Source organism: Myodes glareolus, chromosome 16 (assembly GCF_982192425.1).
Source record: "Myodes glareolus chromosome 16, mMyoGla1.1, whole genome shotgun sequence".
Taxonomy (NCBI): domain Eukaryota; kingdom Metazoa; phylum Chordata; class Mammalia; order Rodentia; family Cricetidae; genus Myodes; species Myodes glareolus.
This window is the reverse complement of record NC_142041.1, coordinates 57,677,009-57,697,464: the sequence shown is the minus strand read 5'-3', so window position 1 is coordinate 57,697,464 and position 20,456 is coordinate 57,677,009. Positions and strand designations below refer to the sequence as shown.

The 20,456-nt window shown below is 39.6% G+C and overlaps 1 protein-coding gene across 5 annotated transcripts in view; it reads right to left on the bottom strand.

Annotated features, from left to right (window-relative positions):
* C16H8orf34 (chromosome 16 C8orf34 homolog) overlaps window positions 1-20,456 on the bottom strand; it is a 384,304-nt gene that overhangs the window by 323,795 nt on the left and 40,053 nt on the right. The gene's annotated exons all lie outside the window — the stretch shown is intronic.

Sequence of the window (20,456 nt, the reverse complement as noted above, 5' to 3'; positions counted from 1 at the left end):
GGAAGGAAGGAAGAATCTGATAAAGCTCCTACAGCCAAAGAAAGGAGGAGAGAATAGCAGGGTTTGAAAAAGACTGGAATTGCCTGTTGCTTAGTTTTAATGCTCTCTCTCTATCACCATCATTTATAGTCCTTCTCATGTGCTTGAACCACCAGAGCATGTACTACATATATTATCTTTCAGATAGCTACTCTTCTTGACACAAAATTCACCTGGAAGCACGTAGCCTTCTACTCCTTTTATATTTAGAAAGAAGTCATAACTAAGCAGTTAAGTTTGGTAACCTTGCAGACTTTTCCAAGATAAGACCCTGTCTGTGATTCTGTAATCTCAGTAGTATACAGCATGAGAGGACTGGGGCTGAGGATAAACTGCCAGACTAGAAGCAATACCCAAATGCATGCTCATTGCATTTTGATTTTTTCATCCGTGCTACGACAACAATCCTTTACTGAAAAGGAAAATATAAAAAAAATGTAGAAAAAAGAAAAACGTTGTCCTAGTTTGCTTTCTACAGATGTAATAAGCACCATGACCAAAAGTTATGTGGGGAGGAATGATTGCAGTTCACGGTCAATGGAAGCCACGGTAGAAACTCAAGGCAAGAACCAGAGACAGAAACTGAAGCAAAAGTCATAGAGAAACACTGCTTACTGCCTTGATTTCCCATCTTGTTCAGCTATCTTTCCTATTCAGCCCAGGCCTACCAGCCTAGGGATGGTGTCACCCATAGTGGGCTAGTCCCTCTCACAGCAATCATTAATCAAGGAAATACTTCACAGTTACGCCGCAAGCCAATCTGATGGAGGCAATTCCTCAGTTGAGCTTCCCTCTTTTCAAGTGACTCTAGTTGGGTCAAAATTCAAAAACTATCAAACATTGACATTTGAAACAGATACATAAATCTAATAAAGTCATCGTTCTACTACTAATGGTTGGAATGATGGTCCCTTGAAGAGGAGCTGTGGCTCACCAAAAAAAAAAAAACAAAAAAACTACACACTTGAGCTTACCAAAGACATTCAATAAGGGCAGTAATCACTTGGATATATAAGTTTAAGAGCAATTTCCATTTAAAAACTCTGCCCTTTAATCATATTTTTCTTCCATTGTAAAAAAATGAATGTATCTCCACATAAATTCACCAAGGTTTTTGAAAAGTAAATGGAAAATATATTGTCCAGTCTATCTATAGATCTGTCTGTCTGCCTGTCTATATCCAGTCATACCTTCATAATCTAATATAAAACTCTTTAGCTGAGTAAGTCTCCAAGTACCTGATAAATACAGAGCTCCTCAGCAGCAACTGAGAAAGATATTTGTCCAATGCTTTCCAATACAATAATTACAAAACAAACTGAGCTTTCCAAAGGAGGTTTCAGTTTCACATGCAAGGGACAGCAAGTGCCATGTGGTTTAAAATGCATCTCTATATCATCATCAAAATGTCTGCTTATTGTGGTTTCATCCTGCAGGCATCTTCCTGTTTGTGCAGTTTGCGGCACACATCTGGACAGCCCTTGACAGTGTAGTACATGATACTTAAACTATGAAGCCTTGCTTAACTTCTAGCCATCATGTAACTATTGACCTCATCACTACCCTACAGATGTGAAAAGACAGACACATGCCCAAGACTGTAGCTCAGAGGCCTCAAGTGAGACAAATAAAATGACCCAACTTTCCACTCAGGTACATGGCTAAGAACAAACCACAGATAAATACTGCTAATAATGCTTACAGCCAAAGCATAGCCTTGGATCCAGAGGGCACGAACCACGCTCAGTTTAAACATGATCTTTATGCCACTACAATTCCTAATGAACTCCAACAGGCTCTTTTCCCCAGCCTAGAGAGAAGGAACTTCTCCTGGATGCCCAGCAGAAGACCTGTGATCAGTGTAAACACAAAAGAACTGTATGGTTGGTGCAATCACTCATTAGAGACTGTACTCTGAGTGCAGACACCATCATTACAACCCCTTCTGACTAGTAAAGAAAGCTGTTCCACTGCTCTTGTGAGCCAGAGTCCACTTACCTGCCTTGCCCCTGGCACTATAACCTTAGGATCAAGCAATCATCTCTTTGCTGGCTTTGGACTTTTATCTTAAGTGATAAGGGCTGGTTTGCTAACATTAGGCAGCACCAATGGGACAGATGTGAAGCAGCAGTGGTTGCTGATCAGTAACCACCTTAGAACAGAAAACAGCATCAGCAACAATGCCAGCTATATGGTCACTAGAGCGTTCTAAGAGTGGCCAGGGACAGACACGAAGAACGGAGGTGACAGAGGTGGCAAGAGATAGCAGAAACACAGAGGATGGGCAGGGTGAAAAGGAAAACTGAAGATAAAAAGTTGGAAGGACCAATGACAGAAACCACAGAGGCTGGTCTCGAGCAGAGCTCCAGGGGCTGCCAAGCTTTACAGGCTAATGGTCTTGGCACGGGAGGCCAACTGCTGAACAGTGCAGTCAGAGCGCTCTGCTGTTGGCAAGGGCGGTGAGAGCAGCAGGTGCTGGCTGCTGTTGCTTCATAGAGAAAAGATGGCGCCAGCTGCTCCATGCTGTACCACTGGCAATTGAAACCCAGAGTTCTAAACACTAACCGGAGCACCTCCAGCTGTGTTTCTGGCTTCTGAAACCTTCAGTCTAAAGTCTAGCTCTCAGAGATTGGAGCTGTGAGCATACGGGTCTGTCAGCCCAGCCTATAATCGTTCTGCATTCAGGGGCCCAAGAAAACCAGCATAGTCTGTACCTCTCCCCATGACTCCACAGAGAGGGAAGAAGCCATGGCCAGATCATTGGTAACACAGCTGAGATGAAACCCATGTCTTTGGATTTTATATTTGTCCCTTACTCATCTTCTTCATCAACATATTATAGGATCCTTGAACATTATTATATTTTGCTCAATATTCGATCTTCATTTTGTGTCACAGATGCAGGATGGAATAAATCTTGGTGCAATGAATGCATAGAAAAATATGGATGTCAGATCTTAGCAAGGATGAAGCTGCTCCTTGCAGACTACCTACAAAGTAGCATACCTGGTAGTTGGTGTTCTTACATGTCTTTCTAATCAGCCGAGAGTCCAAAGACTTGCAGTGCACATACTTGGAAAGAAACTCACCTAGGTACAGTTTTGAACAGTACTTCTCAAAACCTTATCAACCTGTTTGGGGGAGAAGGACAAAATCTAGGCCAAATTAAAACTCTAAGAATGGGAAATCATTAAGCGTACTTTAATCAACAAAACTAACTTATGTTCTGGCTTTGATAAATGCTAGTTTTCTAAGAACATCCAAAGAGAGTACTTGAAGAATGTGATGTCTTTCTACTCCTCCTATTTAAAATACCAGTCAGGTCCCTTTCGCCCTAGGTATCATGACTTTGTGATTTGGCATCCAGAAACTAGCATGCATCAAAAAAAGAAGGCTAATATTAAAAAAACCAGCACTTTCTTAATACCAATTTGCTATGTCTCAGTGGACCAATATTATAATGTCATATTGCTTCAGGTCTCTAATATGGTGGATCAGGTTCCCACTGCCGTGATACTTAGCTCTTGATAGCATGAGTGGATTTTTTGTAACAAAATACACCACATAATGACTAAAGTAGAGAGTGATTATAAATACTATATACCTCTGAGAAAAGCTAGTCAAAACAATTAAGAAGGGCATTCCTTTATTTTTATCTCTAGAGAGGAGAAAATCTTGGTGAGATGCCCCTGGGATGGTGCGATGAAATATGACAGGACCAGCACCCTTAACCAAAACCCTTCATAATTTGTGATTTTTTTTGCTGAATAGTGGATAAACAGTGAAGAAACAGAAAATGAGTGTTTACCTTTTATCTTATCTTAAAACATATTTCTTAGGAAGAAACAACTTGAAGCAATCCCCACAGATTCATGACTTCAGATGATCTGTAGAGGATAACCATCAATAGGAGGTAATCAAGTACTCCTGTGTTAGAACTACCAGGAAAGGGTAGGATACTGCTGGCTAGAGAGTACTCCCTCCACAGCAGAGGAAAGTCACTGGTGAGCAATACAGTGTGGTCCACTTTCCTAGGCTCAATATGTGAGCACCAGATGAGAAGAAATAACAAAGTTTTCTATTAGCCCTGCAGTCACATTGATGAATTTCCAATATCACCATAGAACCTCCATACAGGAACTGATGGAATCTGAGGCAGAGAGCCACAGCAAAGCACTGGGTTGAGCTCCCAAAGTCCTGTTGAAGTGTGGGAGAAGTGCGGACATGAGCTAAGAGATCAAGACCATGATGGGGCCACCCACTTGGTGCCTAAGCTAATGGGAGCTTATCAATTCCAACAGGACAGAGAATAAACCAGTATAGGAACAAACTAGTCCCTCTGAGTGTGGGCGGCAGTTGTATGGCTTGGGCAGACTGCAGGGCCACTGGCAGTGGCACCAGGATTTATCCCTACTGCTTGTACTGGCTTTTTAGGAACCCATTCTCTTTTGATGGATACCTTGTTCAGCTTAGATATAGTAGGGAGGGCCTTGGTCCTTCCTTAAAGCATTGTGCCTTATCCTCTCTGAGCAGTGGATGTGGTTGTGGTAGGAGGGAAGGTTGAGGGAATGGTAAAAAGAGAGGGAGTGGGAACAGGGATTGGTATGTGAAATTAAAAAGATAATTTTTTTAAAAAAATTAAAAAGTGTCATATATTTGTACCCTAGAGCTAAACAGAGGAAAAGAAACACTAGCCAGACATGCAGCATTCTTTCTCCACCCTCTTCTATTTTAATTCCACTGAACAGTGAACTACAGCACAAAGAAGAAATGATTCTGATTATTTCTGATTCTGCACAGCTATTAAAAGTGGCCTTCTTCCTTCTCTCTGTAATATTGCAAAGGACATTACTTGTCCATGGCAAATCTCCATGTATTTCTGTCCTCTTGCTTGGGAACTCAGTGTCTGTTCTGAATTTCCACCGCCCTCCCCTCTGTTACTGTGGTAGTGCACCTTCCTGTTAAAAATATGCTGCTGATAATTTCCAAAACTTCACAATAATTCACATACTATAACTGGTCAATTAAACCCCTGTTTAACAGTTCCATCTACTGCCTCTTCTTCCTGTTGCATTTGACCAGGCTTAGGCTTGATCATTGCCATGCAGGTCCTAACAATAAACCTTAGCATCATCCACACCCCTATAACATCTATACATAAAGGATGTATCTGTCCAAAAGGCCAATGTTAAGAGCACCATCTTGCATAAATAACATTATTCTCAGTCTCTGTCTTCCAAACATAGGAATGGCTAAGTGTGTAGAACTAAATGCATCCTCTCCTATCAGCATCTTGCTCTTAATCCTACCACATCTCTACCAGTGGTTAATCATCAGCATCTTCCCCTTCCTCCTACCATATCTGTATCGGCAGTTAACCATCAGCATCTCCCCATTCTCCTGCCAAATCTGTACCAGGAGTTACCCATCAGCATCTTGCCTCCCTCCTATCACGTCTGTACCAGGAGTTAAGCATACTACAAAAAGCATTCCACTTGACCTTTTATGGCTCTCTTTGTATCATGCCAATTTTGAACTTGGAATGCTTCCAAATCTCTCAAGCCTCTGATGTCTTTGCCCAAATCTTATAATTCAAGGTTTGCTTTTCACTCTTTCATTTCAGGAATATCTATGGCAAGATGTGCTTGAGAGATTCTAAGGTAGAAAAGAGGGCCAGGGTAGTGTGGCTCACTGGACATTCCCTTCCATTAACAAGTAAGGGAACTGGAAGTTAAAAATTTACAAAAACATTCCAAAGACTTACAAAATACAAAGTGAGGAGAGATTTGGGGGTTGAAGGGAGCTCACGTTGCATCAAGAGCAAAGGTAGCATTCCCCTCACTTTATATTCTTCACATGCAGCTGCATGTGTGATGTATATGCTTAATGAGAAAATGAAGCCTTTTGCTCCCCGAATTGAAAACACTGCCTGGACATGCCCTCCTGGACTCTAATTCCTCTCGAGCTCCTTATGGGCCTGTCTATTACAGATAAATGTTTGTGCTCACCCCAGTGTAATAGTCTTCACTGGGGTAGGCTTTGAGGGATGATTCTTTCATGGTTATGCCTCCGTGAAGGGATAGTGGTCGTACAAAGGAGAACCAAAGAATGCCTGGTTGTCTGCCTTGTGAGCATTCAGCAAGATGATGGCTACCTCTGAGGAAGCAGATCCGCAGAAAAAAATCTCCCAGTGTCTTCATCTTGGACTTCCCTGTCTCCAAAACTGTAAGAAATAAATGTCTCCATTGGAAAGCCACACAGCTTAGGGTGTTTTTAATATAGTGAGTTCTTGACATACCGTCCCCCTGAAATGTACCTACCTTCTAGTCTTTTATTTTCAGGTGCAGTTAAAAGTACTAAGTAAAACCCAGCCACTGTGACAAATTGGTAGCCAGTGACTGTTTTATATACCTATTAGTATTTGCATTTTAACAAGAGTCTCAATGTCTTTCCCTAGGGCAGAAAGCATCGACCTGTGATCTTGTTGTTCGGAGAACATTTGCCAATGTTGAGACACATATTTTATTATTATTATTAATGCTGCTGGAAAAGACTGTTCTTAACATTTGCTAGATAAAAGCAATAACATTTCAAAGTCTTCTATAATACACAAGATAGCCCTTTGACAGAAGGTTACCTGGTTCTAGTGTCTGTAATGCTGAAGTTATGCAACCCTGCCTCATCCCTAAAAACTAGGACATTTGAAGGTCTCTCAGTGATGAAGTGATAATGGCACTTGGGAAGGAGGCAAAGAGAGTCTAGAATTTCTCATCTCATAACACAGATCTAGGCTGAATTGGCAGTTACCTAAAGGCAACCTCTTTGTACAGATGATTAGAAACTTAGGGAAGAAAAACAGCTCATTCCATTTTCTCATCACTGTTAACAAAAGACCAGAAGGAGTCATTTAAAGGAGCAGTGATTGATTTTTCTTGAGGAGTCAGAGATGCCAGACCTCGGTTGCTTTTTTCCATGCATTGGGGGCATAGCATCGTGGCAGCAAGCATCTGAGATAGGTTCTTATTCGTGAGACCAAGAGAGAGAGGTGAGCAGGGAAGAGCCATGAATAATGTATCCCCCAAAGTCCTGGTCCAGTGACTTACTCCATCTGGCATCTTCCTTTCAGTTTCTACAATTTAACACAATATTGCCACCATGTGGGACAAAACACTTAAAAAATAATATTTGCACCAAAACCATGATAATAATTAATACCATTAAGAAGTTTTGATGCTGTTTGTCTTGATATTTCTGACTGTGTATCCTGAGTATATCCAGAATGAATACACACATCATATGTTTTTTCATACACTTGAAAACCCATGCAATTTTCCCTTTAAATTGTTCTACATACCTACCATTGCCAAGTATTTCAATCATTTGTTAATGCTCTAGACATTGTGACTATGATAGTTGCATCCATAATATTAAAATTAAATGCCAAGGGTTGGAATATAAGTCTGCATTAAAGTATTTACCCAGTATGAGTCAGTCTTGGGGTTCAATCTGCAAAAATAAATATGTTGATAAATTGAATGCTGACCTCATACTAAGTCCTGAGAAGCTTTGCATTGTTCATTATAAACTCCAAGCTCTGCTTGGGGTTATCTTTATTTGTTTCAATACATTTAAAATATGTAGATTATTTTATCATGTAAGTTTCAGGTAAATATAATCAACACGACTTATTCTAGCACCAAAATGCCACTGGGGATGGTCTTTCAGGCTCCAACAAATGACCAGCTCATTCTTGGAGTGAGAATTACTCAAAAAGCTCCACCCACTCTTCATTTTCCAAATGCACACATGAAAGTCCTCTCTGGTTTTGCGATTAGGGAGACCAGAGAAGCAGTGTCTCATACCTTCTCTATGATCCTATCTGTCTTATCAGAAAGAAGCATTAAACTCATATGTAAGACCTGTTTTCAGTAAAATAAACATGATTCCAATAGAAAAGACACCTTACTCATTTTTTTTTATTCATCAACATTTAATAAAACTGTATAGCCTTACTATGGACCAATTTATCCCATGTTCTGTTAATTCTAGAATAAGCAAAACCTACTCTGAAACATTAAACATTCTCTTCCTGCTCTACTGTCCTGGAACTCCTGTGCATCAGAAAGTACAACAGAGGATAGAGATGTTGATGGTGGTGTCTGAGATCCTAGCTCTCAGTTCTTTCCTTCTCTGTGTGATGTGTGAGCTCAGCATATATGATGGCAAATACTGATTACCAACCTGGCAAGGTCTAGAAGAGAGGTTCTCAAACTGTGGGTCTCAACCTCTTAGGAGGTGAAATGACCCTCTAACAAGAGTGGCCTAAGACCATTGGAAAACACAGATATTCACGTTATTATTCACAACAGTAGCAAAATTACAGTTATGAAGTAACAGTGAAAGCGATTTTATAATTGAGGGTCACCACAGCATGAGGGACTATATTAAAATATTAGGAAGGTTGAGAACCATTGATTTAGAAATACATATGAAACACATCTCTGGGCATGTTTGCGGTGGAGTTTCTGAATTGAGTTGAGATGAGAGAATCCAAACTAAATGTCAGTGGCATCATTCCGTGCACTAACTTACCTGACCGAATAAAAGGGAGGAAGTCAGGGAAGCACCAGCATTCATCACTGTCTGCTTCCTGGCCAGGAACAACGTATGACCAGTGACCTCGTGCTCCTGACAGCACATCTTCCTGTCTTCAGCCATGTTGAGCTGCACCCTTGAACTGTGAGCTAAAATTAAAGCCCTCCTTCTCCAAGTTGCTTTTGTCAGATATTTCATCAGAGAGTGAGAAGTCACTACTACAGCCATTTACGTAACTTCTCTGTGCAATGTCCTTACCCCTAGACTGGGGCTATCATGGTTACAGGGGCTATGAGAATCACCTCTTTTCCTAGCACTTGGGAAGCGTCTGGCACACAGCTGTATTCAGCAGTCTCATTGTCAATTAAAGAGGATGCACTAAACACCATTAACTCGGTTCAATTTGCCAAAATCACAGGTCTACACACTGCTCTGACCAACGCTCCAGAAGTACATTGTGTTCTTGGATCCTCTTTCTTGGTTTTAGCTTCCTCTTGGTCAAGAATACCTAGCTTTGTGGCATTTAAAGATAATCTTCTTTGATAGAAAATATGTCAGCAAAATAGACATTGAATTCTTCCAATTTCTCATGTTCTATTAAAATTTCACCATCTGCTGTCTCCATGGGCTCAGTTCCAGCCTTGGTATTATTAGATTCTACATGTTTAATCTTTTGAAATTTATGAAGAGAAAGGAGAGAATGTGAGAAAACAATACACAAAATCTCTGACTAAATATAAACAAATGTTATATCTATACATAACTGCTGAATAATCACTTTCCTATCAATGTATTTTAATGAATTTTTTGCTTATTAATTTACACTGATAAGTAACAACATGGGACAACTTGACTGGAATCCTTTCTCTTCCTAAACAGAAAACACCTGCTGCTATGTGATGTATACTCACATAAATTGGAGTTTTACTCTTAATCAACTAATCTCTCCTTTTGTTTACTAAGTAAAGCAATCTAATAACAAGACACACACAAAGGCAGAAGTAGAGGCCAACTCCACATGTTACAGGCACTGCCGCTCATTCTAAGCATGTTGCTATATATCCCCTAGAACTGGTGCAAACAGTAACATATTTTTATTTGAATTCTAAACTGGAAAAATATCATTAAAACATTTTAATTGACTGTTTTTGCTATGAATGCCTTTTCCCTTTATATAATTAAGATTTTTTTTGAAATATCAAAGGACACAGTTGAGAACTCTAAGTTCTATTAACTCAAATTGGTTGAGAACTCTAAATTTCACAGACCAAAAAAATAACAAAATTTAAAATAATAGATTCAGAAAATAGAATTGAACCAAGTCAAGTTTTTAATCTCTAAAACATTCAGTGGCAAACTTTTCTTCCTGTTGTACTGCCAAGAATGGGCAAAGTGGTTAAGCATTTCTTTCTAAATAAAACACACATGCATGACAATCTCCTTGACATACACCCATCTCTGCCCCAGAGTCTTGATTGCTGCTTTATCAAAATACAAACACTCCTGGCAGGAGTCCAGCAAGGCTGGAGCTTCCTTCAGACTGCTTACTGACATAAACATGGATTCTCTGACTCAACAACTGTTTCCACCTTGTTTCAGAACCATGATCTTCCCCCAGGCGTGATGGTATGGGAAACCCTTCAAGACATCAGTGTCTTACATCAGAGACACTGGAAAACATGTGGACAATTTTAAGCATATACTAAAATGATCAGGAAGGGCAGATGTAGGAGGAGAGAGTGTTCCCTACATGTTCTTCCAGAAGAGAATGTTGTTCCATGTTATCATATTATGCCTATAGATTAAAGGGCTGTGCCTGCAGTTTAAAGAAATGTTACACACTCATCATAACAAGCATTGTCATTCAAGTGTAAAACATCCACCAGAAATACCTATGTCTGAACTTTTGGTTCCCAGGTAGTGCCTTGTTTGGGAACATCTGGGACTGTGATCTAGCTGGAAGAAGTGGGTTTCTGGAAACAGGGCTTGAGGGTGATATTCATTTTTGGTTCTCATCTGAGCTCTCTCCTTTCTGATCCGCCAAGATGTGAACACACATCACTATATGCTACCACTGCCATCACTGGTGATACTTCAGAGACCATGACTAAAAAAATTTTCTTTCCGTAAGTCGAGACTGTGGGTGAAAATTTTAGTTTAATGTAATTTAAACCACTCATGACTAGTAACTGATCTTCTCAACAGTGTAAAGTTTAAGGAGACAGGGATTGAGAGGCATAGTCTGGACTCCAGATTCAGACCCCTCAGGTTCATACGTCATCCTTTCTATGTGGTCCTTGTGCCTTGGTGAAGCTATCATAATTCCTGTCACATGCAAGGCAGACCTGATAAAATAACAGCAATGTTTACATTACTAACTAAAGTAACTTACAGAAGCCACACCACTTCCCAGTCTATGAAAGAGAAAAAATAGACAGACCTCTAAGCAAGAATAGCTATACACAATAGGTAACAGAATAAATATAAATGCCCATCTAAAGAGAGCTTGTGGGTATGTGAGACTACATTTAAACTTCAGGCAATATTTCCTCTTTCTCAGCTAGAAGGGAAATTGAAGCATAAGAGCTACGCTTAAGAGGTAGAGACTGGCAATATCCATGCAAGCCCCACCAAAATAAGGAAGCACTTACTTTCCAGTTTTAAGAGAATATCTATTCACAAAAGATACACTTTTCTTTGTAAGACTACAGGTCTCACCATGCTAACACATTACCTGCGCAATCCTCCCCATTTCAATAAAGGTTTCCAAGGGACCTTCAAACTCCTATTTATACTGAGGGAATTCTACAAAGGCCATTTTCTGCCTATCTTCAGTACCAGCAGTGAAAACTTATTACAAAATGAGTAATAAGTGAATACTTTTGAGTAATGTCTTTCTTCTTGCTAGGCTTCATTCCAGGAGCAGACTTCTATTCATGCCCACCAGTATTCCATGTTGTTGGTTCATGTGTAAGGTAAATTTGTCATCTGGATGCTCTATGCTAGGTGTGCATTCTGATAGAGCAAGCTGATGCTTCAGGAGCAGGTACCCAAGCAGAACGTGAGGAGTTAATCTGTGGCTTTACAAGCCAGATCTCTGATCTCAGTGTTTTTTCCTAAGAGGGCATATTGTTGTATGGTTGTCCTGTACCTATAGCAGTTGTCTCAAAATCAGAAATTTCCTACCAGAGATTGGGCCTCTATTTTTAATAAGAAATGCTCTATGCTGTTTCAGAAGTTATGAAAAACTAGATTGCAGGACATTGCAGAAGACAATCCCATGGACTAGCGATGTAGCCCAAGTAGAACATGGGTCTCTCACACTGGGCTCCAGTACTTCAAAAAAGAAAGGAGAATGAGGAGGTTGAGAAAGTGAAATCTCAGAAGGATAAATACATGTTCACCCCTTGGATGAACATGTAGAGTCTCTTAAAGAAGAGCAAATCAAAGAGGGAGAAAGAGAATGACTTCAAAGAAAGGGTCCATGGTGTATGAAGCAAGCCGTTTGAAGATGCCGTATATAAAGAAATGCCTGACACTCTCCCCCCCTCACCCCCACCCTTTGATTATGTAAGCCCACAGGCCTTCCAGGACTTTGTAAAGAACAGAGCTGACATTTTATGGTTTGAGCAGGAGGAAGATGTGTTTCCAAGTAGCAAAGTAGATGAAATGTTAAGTGCGTAAAAGAAAGTAATTGCATCAACTGGTTGAATGGACCGCAATAACACCTTTACCATATTAGTACTAAATGTAAAACGATCAACTTAGTGTCTGGTACATAACTGTTCAGGAGCAAAATGCCAAGGCAACAGAGCCAACAGAAAGCACAGTCAGTGAGCATACCGAACTGCAAAAAATGTTTCACCAGCAAAGACCTCAAAACTCCCAAGTTTCTCATTCTCTATATGAAAGATTTTTGCACATTATTTCTCAAAGCAATCTAGAAATCAGAAAAGAAAAAAAATATTGTAATTATTCCTTTTTTTATTAAGGTGAAGCATAAATGTGGAAAAAAGCAAATTAGAATGTTGGCAGTTGGTTGTCAATGAAATTTTATGTGGTAGATCTCTGTCTAATTAAACAATTTCCAGTTGTCAAACGGTGTGCACTATGTGATCCAGTCATGTCAGATAACAAATACACATGTATAAAAGGCAAAAATGTGCATTAATATTTTAGCAAAACAATTTAATGGAAAATCAAAGGATTTTTGCTTTTCCCTTGAAAATGGACACTTGCTTTTGATTATTTTTCTTTTTCATTAATGGTTAAATAATTTTAAAAAATGGAAAACTATGTCATGTGAATTTATAATCTATTTAAGTGTTGATTTTAAGTGCTCTGACATTTTAAACATAGGACATAAATGGTGGGACTCTTCCAAGGAGGACAGAACATTACAAAGTAATGTTTATGAATGTTCATGAACTAAACGTAAATACTGAGTGTTTGTGATGCAAGCATGTGTTGGTTGGACTAGAACCTGCCAAAGTTGGCCTGAAAAGAGTCTTTGAAATAATGTAAATTGGGTATAGAAGTTGTGTCTACAAATTCATGAAGTTTACTGTCCCCTCTCTTTATAAAGAATAAGAAGGTAGTCTTCCTTCTTCGGATAATGTAACAATTTAGCTAATGTAAAGTTAGTCTTGTAGTCTTTTCCTTGAAGTGTAAGGAAAATTATTGGTATTCTTTTCCTGTATGCAGTGGCTAACTTCCATCGTGTTTGACTTCATGACGGCTTCCTCTATTCTCAAACGCAATACTGTTTATTCAAAACCTTCTTCATGCTAAGAGAACTTATTTCATTACCTGTCTTCTTTCCTTTATTTCTTTCTTCCTTCCTTCCTACTTTCCTTCCTTTCTTCCTTTTCTCTTAAATTTTCTTGTCTAAATATGTGTCATCAGCTAGCGTATACACAGTTGAATTTATAGTATAAAAGGGAATTAAGGTTTTGTATAAGAACCTTCCCAAACAAACGCAAGTGCTCTAAATTTTGATTGTCTTGAACTGATTATAATACATGGGCATATAAGCTCTTCCAAGCCCAGGCTTCCATCCTGAGTTTCTTTGTGAATTGTCTGCACGCAGAAAATGTTTGATGGGTTTATTACTTAATATCTGTGTCTGTTTAGCACGGTAAACAACTAAATTCAGTTACTGTGGCATAAAGTGGCTTTTCATGTCATTGAAATATTGATGCATTCAATAAACTCCAGCAGAAACCAAAGTACCCTGGGCCTACACTCACCCAATCCAAAAATCTTGTCAATAATTTTGCTGGCATGACAACCACAAAGCCAAATAATGATTTTTTTTAAGTGCTACATTGCAAGCAGCAAATTATCTTTATCAAAATGTCACTTCTGAAAATATCTTCTTTAAGATGACAATGCTGTACACAGCAATCTCCACACTGATGATTAAGCACAATTAAATACTAAACTTCTCCTACAGCCTCGCTCATTCTTGGGATCTTGTTTTTGTGGGCTGAGCTCAATTTCTCTCTCAAGTACATCTTGTTTTTGTCAGGGGAAAATGAAGCTCCCAGCTTAAAAAATTTATTCAGAGAATTCAAAATCATATTCAGCCATATGATGAACCCCAGTGACTCTAAAGACATTTTCTCTAAACAGAGCATGGGATTAACAAGTAACAGGGAAGGACAGTAGTGTGCACACATGTGACTGTAAGGAACAAAAGTTGTCCTGAAACATCTGTGCTCAAGGCAATGGTGGGGGTTCTTGCTCCTTTCTACAGAGTGGTCAGTAAGTTGAAGGAGAAATCTGATAAAGCTTCAGAGGGAAGCTTTCAGGGGGAAAGACAAAGCCATGGGAGCAGTGGAAGAAACCTCCTGATTTTAATGTAGTCCTAAAATGTTCATGTGCTGAAAACTTAATTCCCAAATTATATATTTTGAGGTCCAACCTTTGGGAGGTACTTTGGATTATATGAAGTCACAGGGGCTCTCATGAAATTATTATTGACTTAAGAAGAGGCAGGGAGAACTGAGTCGACATGCTTGAAATATGATGGCCTTCTGCCATTTTATGACGCAGCAGAAAGGTACTTGACACACCAGCATCATACTCGAACAATTCCTAGTCATCAGATCTGTGCAAATAAAATTTCTATCCTTTCTAATTACTCAGTACTAAGTGTTTTATGAAAGCAAGAGAAAACAGACTAATCAGGTCAGATGAATTTGGAGAGAGAGCAAGAATGGGACCAGGGTCAGAAAGATAAACAAGAGTAGTAACTAGCAATGATAGTCAAAGTCACATTTCCATGAAGTTTCTCTCATTCAATGCAGTTATGGAGGCAGAGGCAGATACAGAATCAACTTTAGGCTCATGTTAATTCAGCTTCAGAAATGTGAAACTCTATTATTGTATAATCTGCAAGGAGGCAGGTCCTTCTTCACATCTATTCAGAAAAGAGTATGATTCCTACAAACAGGAAAGGAGTAGGCTTGAGAGGGACATAGGAAGTAACTCTGTCTGGGGTCTTATTTAGGGTTTCTATTGTTGAGACGGAACATCATGACCAAAGAGCAAGCTGGGGAGGAAAGGGCTTATTACACATCAACATTGCTGTTCAGCACCGAAGAAAGTCAGGACAGGAACTCAAAACAGGGCAGGATCCTAGAGGCAAGAATTGATGCAGAGGCCATGAAGAGGAGGTGCTTACTGGCTTTCCCTCCCCCCCTTGGCTTGTTCAGCCCACCTTCTGATAGAACCCAGGACACCAGCAGAGGGATGGCACCACCCACGGTGTGTTGGACTCTCCCTCATTAATCACCAAATGAGAGGAGACCCTACAACTGGATCTCAAGGAGGTATTTTTTCAGCTGAGACTCTTTCCTCTGGTGTATCTAGCTTGTGTCACGGTGACACACAAAATCACCTAGTACACCTGGAATTTCTCAGAGATGCAGTCTTTCACTTTCAAACGAAGAATTTGCTCTCTTTTCTTCTCTTCAAACAACAAAGTGTCAGGCTATCATTGACTAATTTCTCCAATGTCCAAATTTAATGACAGGTTTACAAAATATACATCTATTATTAATATAAAACCATACATGTAAGTTGAGCTCATTTTGTACATATAACATTTTGTACATATAACAAGCCTTTTTTCATTTAAAAATCCAAGCAACTTACCCGAAAAGAAAACACTTGAGAATATATCTTAAAAATTTATATAAGTGCTCGATTCTCCATTTCTCCTATTAATCTCAAAGATAAACCTTCATTGTTCTTTAAAAGATGGAATGTTAGGTTGGTGATCTTAGCTGGATGACATTGACATTGACCTTTGATCCAGACATTCCATGATCCAGACTTTCCTTACAACATAGGCATTCCAGAATTTCATTCATTTATCTCCTAACTTGCTTATTTCGCATTGATACTATTTAAGATACTGTGGTTGGAAAACACAGAAAACCTAGTCTGATTAGTTTAATTAAGAGCAAGAAGACGTATCAGCTTATTTAGTTAGAAAGTTCCCAGCTTGTCCAGCCTGCAAGTTAGTTGATGATAAAGTCCATGATGTCACCAAGACAGTTGTTTCTGCATAGCTAACCAGAGAGTAGATTTTATACTAAAATAGGCTCCCTTCTCTGTCCTTGGAGAAACTTAAATTGAACCTTACCAATCAATGCCAGAAAGCTATTACCATCATATTATTACCATTCAATCACATAGTGTGGAAAACTGAGATTAAAAAAATTAATTTAAATGTCTTAATTTTTAAAATATTTGTTTCCTTCCCCTCTTGTCTTCACCCTTGCCCTCAGTTTACCCAGGATATCTCACCCAGCTTTGATGCAGAGGAGGACCTCGGTCCTGCCTCAACTTGATGTTCCATGCTTTTCTGAGTCCCGTGGGAGGCCTGTGCCCCTTTCTGAGTGGAGAAGGAGTGAATGGTGGGGAGGTAGAAAAGAGGTGAGTAGAGGAAATGGAGGAGAAGAGGGGGAGAAACTGTGGTTTGTATGCAAAATAAATGAAAACATTTGATTTTTTTTAAAAGAAGGTGGGTAAGATAGATGAAATAATTTTGGACAGAGAAAAATATCTGTTGAACTAATTAACTAAGAAATTAATCTTATAATTGCAAATCAGTTTTGTCAGATCTGTGAGTTAATAAATATCAACATGCCTCACCAACCTCATTATTTTCACTACTTGACCACAAAGATTAATGTGTCTCTGTGTTAAGACATGACATGCGCAGTTCTTACTACATTTTTGTTAGCATATGACACACAGTTAAATGCTAGGTACTTAGCAAGTGCTCGTAAAATAATGCTCACTGAAGGTTAGAATTCACTAGTTCATGTTAAGATGTGATGTTGTTTTAAGAAATATAGGTTTTTGTTTTGTTTTAAATAAAATGACATTTCTAAAGGCAGATATTCCAGCAGATAGTCATGAACCAGTGAAGGATTGTCTTGTTTTATATTATTTTTTCAAGGGCATGACAAAATTGTTAATTAACAGTATTAATATGAGCAGGAAAAAATAGTTGAGTATCCCATATGATGAGTTTTCACCACCATAATGTCTGTGCATTCCTACTGAATCATCAGTATAGTGATTTCCCCATGGACTGAGCTCACATAACTGTCTGCTAGAGACTGAGAAAACTATATCAGGACTTACACTCAGACTTATTTTTATTTTATACTTTAATGACTTCTTATTATATATTGTTTACTATATGTAAAATATATTACTTCAGGTTTATAGTCATACAATAACATGCACATAAATATTGTTTGCATATACAAACATTTTTACGGATAAGACTGCTCAATCCAAATATTTGTAAACCATTGAGCTATAGCACGAGGTAAGCAAAGCCCATGTCAAAAACTTATTTCCTGTATCACTATATTGCCTAAAAATAATTTTATTTTATACAAACTTGAATCCACTTAGGACGTAGAGAAAGCACACAGCAGTTCTGCTCTAATGTGAGCATGTCCCAGGGCTTCTCACAGAAGCTGAGCCTGCAGCACCATTTGCTGGGCAGAGATGACAACCTGATTGTTGTTTCGCACTATTCACTACGTCATCCTGAGAGCATCTTCTCAGAAACAGAAGAAAAGCAGAGAAGACAATCTAGTCTGTGTGGGTAGAAGGACACATATCCACCTTTTGTCTGAGATGTGTTGCATGGGCCAGACTTGAGCTTTGTGGGGTCTGCCTGTCTCCCACCCCCGCCCCATCATTGCTGGATTTGCAGCCTCATGAGAACACATTACTGAGCCCCGCTTTTGTCATGAGTTTTTGGAACTGAAGCTCAAATTTTCCTTCTTTCAAGGCCAGTGCCTCACTGACTAAACTATCGTCCCAGTCCTTAAGGCACTTCTTAATGTTATATTTCTAATGAGAAGAGAAACTGGCATTTAGACGATTTTCAATTACGAAGGCTAAGACCTTTTTCCCCGAGGCAGAAGCCTCGCTCTCGCAGCTGGAAGTGATCTCAGCTTAGTTATTGAAACACTTTGGCATAGAGCCTCTATTTTAGTAAAGGAAATGAGAATGGTGAATGCTTTCAGGAGGCTATGAGATTTCATTTAGGGATTTTCTGTAGTCTTCGGAGAAAATGCTAATGATTGTGGGGTTACTTGATGTCCCCCAACAGCCACTTTCGTTTCTCAAAACTCATTGATTGTTTACAGCGAAGTTTGCTACCTTCATCTGTATTTGATGGACAGCTGAAGCCTCAAGTGAGATCCATGTCTGGTTGATTTTTACAAAAACCAAAAAAACAAGCGAACAAATAAAACGAAAAACATTCTTATATGAATACTAGAACTGAGGAATACAGACATACAGCCTACACATCAAAAATTCTACATTACACCCATTGTTTAACTAGGAAAATATTACAACTTATCATTTGAGTAATGATATATTGTCCCATGGTTATCATTATTTTAAATATATGATATACTAATACTGCTGATTGAATAATACACTAAAAATACTTATTTTGAAATAAATATACAGAAAGTGACTTAAATATTTGCCCATATGCTTCTAAATGTGTTGTTGTGACGTAGGAATGTGAAGTAAAGCATACTACTAAATTAACCAGTTTAAGAGGGTGTGGGCTGCGACAGCTCTGGATATCTTAGAACTCTGCACTAAAGCATTAAAGCTGCAAAGGATGAGAAACAAATGCCCCTACCTGTGGCTCTATGCCCATCTGCACAGGATTTGCTAGAGAAAGCAAACTGGTCCTGTCAACATTATCACAATAGCCAGTGCTTTGGGGAGACTTCCTATAAATACAGAACCAGATTTTCTTCATCTCTACCTTTTCCTCCAGTAAATTGCATGTCAAGGAGGATTATCCTTGCGCTGGTTATGAAATCATTATTTCTTAGCCAATTCACATGTCCACACTCTCTGTTTTTCTACAGAGGAGGCTGGGATTGCACATATTTAATTTCCTTTGCCAGCTGAAAACTAACATTCCATAAATAAGGTCGGGCAAGCAAAACTGGAAAATGTAAAGACGAGAGGAGGGGCTCACTGCATCCTCATGCTCAGGTATCCCTGTTAATACAATCCCTTGTCTGACTGGGTTCTCATCTGTAGCTTCTCTAGGTCCTTGGAGAACTTGTCTCAGTGTGAGTCCGCTGAGATACAGCACCGTCTGAGGCAGCTCCTTGCTCAGCATGGGGGATCTTTCTTTGAAATTTAAGTACACACCCCCAATTTGTATGTGTGTGTATGTATGCATGAATACATGCATGCACTTGAATAGTCCTAACGTGAGCAAAGAAGGCAAGTCCAGAGGGAACCTTCATCCGACGATGGATGGCGATACAGACGGAGACCCACATTGGAGCACCAGACTGAGCCCCCCAAGGTCCAAATGAGGAGCAGAAGGATGAAGAAAATGAAAAAGGAAATAAGGACTGCAAGGGATGCGATCACCCACTGATACAAGGGGACGGATCTAATGAGAGTTTACCAAGGCCAGTTGGACTGGGACTGAACGAGGACGCGATCCAACCAGATTCTCTGAATGTGGCTGGCATGGGGTCTTTCTGAAAAGGCATTGACAATGACACTGGGACTTGTTTTCTCTGCATATACTGGATTTTTGGGATCAAGTCTGTTTGGATACTCACCTTCCTGGACTTGGAGGGAGGAGGGAGGAACTTGAACTTCCCACAGGGCAGGAAACCCTGACCTGCTCTTAGGGATGGAGAGGGAGGAAGAGAGGGAGTGGGGGGAGTGGGAGGGTGTTGGGAGGAGGGGCGGAAATGGAAACTTCTATAATTTAATAAAATTACTTTCAAAAAAAAAAAAGATGGAGTCCTCAAAAAGCCTGGAGCTCCCTGATTGAGCTGCAAGGACTCGTGGTGAGCAAGATCCTGGAATTCTCCTCTGTATCTCCGCGTGGTGGGATGACAGGCTTGTGCAAGCATATCAGCCTTCTGTCTGGGTACCAGTCCCCATGATCACTATCGTTAGTAGTTAACAATATATAGTTAGCAGTTATTCTTGATGTCATAAATACGTGATAAAAGTGACTTAAGAAGGAATGGGTTTGCTTTGGTTCGCAGTTTAAGGATGCAGCTCATCATGAGAGAAGGCATGGTAGCCGGGGTATACGGCTACTCGCATTTAATTCAGACTGACCAGTGCTCAGCTCCCTTCCTCTGTGCAATCTATGACTCCAGTCAAAGGAATGGTGCCACTCACATTGGGGAGGGTCTTCCCACCTCAGTCAATCCAAATTTTGTAATCCCTGCAATCCCTCCCAGACACGCCCAGCATGTTGTCTCTTTGATGAT